The sequence below is a fragment of the Solanum dulcamara genome, chromosome 8, assembly GCF_947179165.1.
Source record: "Solanum dulcamara chromosome 8, daSolDulc1.2, whole genome shotgun sequence".
Lineage (NCBI taxonomy): Eukaryota > Viridiplantae > Streptophyta > Magnoliopsida > Solanales > Solanaceae > Solanum > Solanum dulcamara.
The window spans coordinates 51,248,151-51,253,785 of record NC_077244.1 but is presented as its reverse complement, the minus strand read 5'-3'; positions in this window follow the sequence as shown (position 1 = coordinate 51,253,785).

The window sequence follows — 5,635 nt, the reverse complement described above, 5'->3', positions numbered from 1 at the left end:
TAACTACTTAGTTCGAACAATGCACCTGTAAGCTAGAACTTGCCTGCTTTGTCTTACTGAAATGATTGAATAGCCTTATTAGGACATGATCAAAGGCCATTGTTTGTAATGACACACTTAGCCTAAATTGAACCAACCAAATGAAATTGTACCCTTTGAACCAAAAATTAGAGCTTTAATGATCCTTTTCTTTGAATAACCGAAATTCACCTTCCCTTGTTGTCAATGAATCAAAATTTTAGCCCTAGTCCCTCCAAGGACATTGTGGACCCCAACTTAGGCCAAAAGCCTAAGTTGAGGGTGGCTATTATAAGCAGAATCAGTTTTGTGAACCTTTATCTTGGCCCTTGTCCCTCTTAGGTGATTATGTACTTCAACTCAGGCCAAAAGCCTAAGTTGAGGGTGGTTACCATAAGGAAAGCAGAAAAGTTAGGGTATGAAAGGAATGGTAGAGTGAGAGGGAAAGAAAATCACGGGTTGGGTACGCAAATGGAAAAAAAATGTTATGTAAATATGAGTCCTAAAGAAAAAGAAAAAGGATGAAATAAAGTGAAAAAAAGCAAAAACCACACTCGAAAATGAAGAATGAGGAAATAAGGGAGCAACAAGAGTTTGGAGGCTTGAAAACAAGTAAGCTAAACCAAAGTAGCTTTTGGAGGGGCAAAGTAGTCACTTTTATCCTAAATATATCCTACCCTAACCCAGAGCCTACATTAAAAGCCCAAAAAGTCCTATTGTGATTCCAACAAGGTTATTCAGAGATGAAGTAACGAAAATAAAGGCAAGCCTATGGTTTTTACTTTAGCATTTTTTGAATTCTTTTTTGAGAGAGTGAGAGGTTTGTTCCATTCTCTGACTATTCTCAATACACTGTGAGAGATATTTCTTCGTGGTGAGGGCACTATGATTATATTGTTGAGTTTCTATATTGCTTGGTACACTGTCAGATGCATTTGTTTGGTTGACTGTGAGTAGTTTTATGTCGTAAATCGATCCTTGTGAGTTAGTTGGACTGCTAGTGTATTGCATAGTTGGGAATGAGTCATGATTAATGAGATGGACTGCTATATATCTATACTATAGTCCTTTGTATTTGTGCATCGTGTTGTTTTGTTTTGTGTCATTGCTTAAGGACAAATAATGGTTCTAAGTTGAGGGTGTTGATGTGTCGCGTATTTATAATATTTTGACTCTCAAAACGGTGAATTAGTGTGTGTTGCAAGCATGTTATGTAGATATGATGTGGGTTTTGTTTGTTTTGCAGGAAAACTTAGTCAACCACAAGTTTTGATGATCTTGTGGGTTTGAGTACTGTTTTGCTGAGTATTGGGGAGTACGAACCTCACCACAGACCATAGTTCCTTGAACGGGCCATGATGGTGGGCATGGAGATGATGAGAGAAGGAAGCTGTGCTGGAGGTGCTAAGTACAACCCCACTAAACCCATCACGGATCGTAGTGCCTTGCATGGTCCGTGGTGGGTGTTGTACTGCTGATCTTGTGAAGATGTTGATGGTACAAATTTTTGCCAAGTGTAACTCCACAAAACCCATCACGAGCTGTGGAGTCCACTACAGATCGTGCTGGATGATCGCGAAGGTTGAGGATAGATGTGGGAGAATTGGCAAAGTCTATCAACACGGAGGTCAGTACAAACTATTTTCATCACCACGGGCCGTGAGGATTGCCCCGTGAAGAATTGAAGAGTACACATGTTTTGAAGCCTAAGTTAAACACTATAGGAGAAGGACCATGGACCGTGAAATCCAATATGGTCCATAGTGGTCGAGCGTGAAATTTGCCGACTTTAGTTTTCCTAGTTGGTTTAGGATTTGGTTTTGTATTTCTATAAATACCCAAATTTATTTTATTTTTAGGGTTCAGCGATTTTACTAGTTTTTGAGTACTTTGTGAACATAGTGAGGCTACACTTAGTTACTTTTGGAGATTGATTTTGATAAATCATTCCAGTTTTAATCCTTGATTTGTGATTCATGTGATTAATTCAAGATTGACTTCTTCACCTGCGTAGGTATTAATTCATGAATTCTTCACAAATTCTTGTTCTTTTACTTACAAGTATGAGTAGCTAAACCCACAACTAAGGTTGTGGGAACCATGACGACTTAATTAAACTAGGCAAAAGTAGAATTGATATTCGTGATTTATTTTTGCATGTTTTGTGATTTCTTCATTCAAAAGTCTTTCTTAGTGAGTGCACACATTAAGAACTTGCCCATGTTCATTGCTTGCTCGGGAGGGAGGTAGTGATTATGAAAAGAATTTCACAACAGAAATTCGAAGAATCTGGCTTTAAAAGAAGGGATAAACTTGGTTGACACCCAATTTTGACCCTCCACAACGCAAATTAGCTATCGAGTTTCTTTGAATTTCAAACATTTTTGAAATAATTAGTTTTTATAAAAATAAAGATATTTTCATGTTATTCTTAACTATTTTTATTTTTTTATAAATTTTAGTATAATATACATATTTCTATAAACTATATCTTTGATTACTATTTATATAGTTATTCAAAAATCATCTTTAAAAAATTTTATTTTTTAAATAAATACAATGTTAGTTAGGTTAGTTTAAATATAGTTTGCATTTTTGAAAATTTTAGTTTTTTCTAAAAAAAATATAAAAATCTCTAATCTCCCACATCGAAAATTGTATGAAAATTTAAAGTTTTTGGATCCTATATAAAGGCTCACATTCTTATTGAGAAGGGAGAAGAAGTGGGAGGTTTTTTAGCCACCCCAAAGTTAGAAATTTTCTTAACTTGGCTAGGATTTTGGACTCTTGTCCCGAGCCTAAAAGTTGTAAAAATTTCTAGCTTTCAATCTATATTTTTTTTCAAGGAAAATAGAGGATTGAAGTCGAAATCTAGGCTAAGAACAGTATTTTTATAACGTCGAACCCACGAAGGTTCGAGTCTAAATTTTTAATATTTTTTTTGTAGATTGGAGTTCCATCAAACTCTTAGGTGGTGGTGAAGTTGTCTTCCACTCATTGTCCTCAGTCTTGCTGCCCGGATAGAGGTAAAATCTTCTTTCAGCTTTATTTTATTTAATTAATTCATGATTTATATTTAATTGATTCGTAGTCTTATTTTTTTTAGTTAGCGTGTATTAAGAATAATTAGATCAATGACAGAAATTTTTTATAGTTAGCAGTGTTAGAATTAATTAGCTATCATGTGTTAAGATTATTTTATGAAAGATCTTAGTTTTGTTCATTATTTTTTCAAATAGTTTCCTTTGACAATATAGATTTTCATGTTTTTAATTTCTTCTTTTAACATAATTTAGATAACAAAAATATGCTTAAAGTTATTATTCAATTAGAACTTTCATGGCCTAGTTGATTTAATTCTTTCTTTAAAATTTGAGCTAGTATAGCGTATATATTAAATCCATGTTCTTTAGTTACTTGAATATATTTCTTCTTTCCTTTCCTTTGTCCACATATATGCATGTTGTTAGTCACTTCTAGAATGCTCATCAATTTGACAACTTAAAATATCATTATATTTTCCTTGGTTTAGCTTAAAATAAGTAAATGCTTATGTAATTTTATTTTGGTGCATATGATATCAATTCAAGTCCATCTTTGGACCCCATCGTTGCATATCGTTGAGTTTTGAGTCTCATCATCTTGTTTGAATTGCTCGAAAGTTGATAAATGGAAAAGAAGGTAATATTCATGATTTATATATTGATATTGGACTGTATACACGAAATATAAGTGGAAAACAGTATTGTATACACTGATATACAGTATCTATATAGTCTGATATGCAAGAAAACAATGTTATATATACTGATATACAATATATATATATATATAGTCTGATATATAGTGATATACAGCAGATACAAAGAAACAAACAGGTGGTATATTGTGTGTATACAGTTTGATATATAGAAATAAAGTTGTATACAGTGTATACAATGTATATACATTTTGATATACAGTGTGTATACAACTACGATATACAGTGGAATTGTGCTTAAGGCCCAAAACGTAGATGGCCCAACAGCTTAGCCCAGGTGTACAGAAACTAAGTGTCGGGCAATATTTTCATGTGATATTTATTGTTTATTTATATTAATTCGGGTTGTAATAATTTATTTACTTATGTTATTTACGCTTGCTTAGATATTAATTTTAATTTGTTTTAACTTAATAAGATTTTCCTAAAGATAAACCAATTCATATTAACTTACTCTTTAGATGATTTTCTACCTTTACTTAGGCATTTGGTAAACTTTACTTTTTTTTATACATGTATATTATTTTCAATGTTTAAGTTTGATTTTTTTTTCAAAAAATAATTTTAAAGTCTTCGTTTCCTTTTAAATTAATATTTTTAAAAGTTAGTCAAATAATTTTCAAATCGTCGGATAACCGCGCATTAGCGGCCACTTTGAATGTTTAACACCTTCTCAAAGTGGAAATAAGAACCTCGTACTTTTTTCTCTGAATTTTTAAGTTTTAAATCTGTTAGGGTCTTTTAAATTAAGTTTACTTAATTTCTTTAAAAAATTAAGTGACGACTCCTCTTTTCTAAAATTAATTTTTTTTCTATAAAGTTGAAATTAATTTTAAACTATCTTTTTCTGACATAACAGAAATGGCGACTCCGCTGAGGAATTTAATAGGTTCTAACTATTAGATTTGATTATTTGACTATGTGTGTAATAATGTTTATTTATTTTTATTTATTTAAATTTCATAAATTATAACTGTTGCACTTCATGACATTAAATTCTGCCAAATGACAAATACTTTGCATTAGGATTAAGAACGGTTACATAGTCATCTGCGTCTAAATAATGTGACATTAGGCTAATTCCATCGGTGTGAGATGTCTATTTTACTTCATTGGATCGTCCATCTCAAATGGGCTGCATATCTCTTGTTTATAAACTGTAAATATTGCAAGTAATACAGTTTTCCATATTATTATATGCTCATATTATACGTGTCTACTGATTATCTTATCTCAGATTTTGCAGTACTCATCATCCACAGGATTGGAACTACATTTGACCTGATTCCTGCACCAACAGCATATGTAGGCACCACAATGGCTCGGTCATGTTCCTTGTAAGATTTTTATTTCTCCCTTACAATGAAAACTAGACAGAATTTTTGAGAAGATCTCAAAAATTCACAAGAAAATACTACCTCCAGCAAGTCAAGATTGGAGATCATGTTAATATATACAACTGGGACAGAATTTTTGAGAAGATCTCAAAAATTCCACAAGAATGTCAAAATTCTTTTTCAGTAGCTCAACATTTGTCAAGAGATCTAACTGGATAGAATTTTTGAGGAAGATCTCAAAAATTCCATCAAGAGTTGTCAGAAGTTCAAAGTCAACTTCAAATGATCTCCGACATTGCTAGAATGGAGTTAACACAAATTCAAGATGCGACCCACCGAGGCCTCGTATAAATTTCTATCAAAGATATGAGTCCCAATGAACACAAATTATTCAAAAATAAATAAATAAATATGATAACATGTCAAATCATCCAAGAGGATGACATTTGCATTTTCATTTGCCAAGAGGGCCATTGCATTTTCATTTTCTAAGAGGGCCATTGCATTTTCATTACCAACA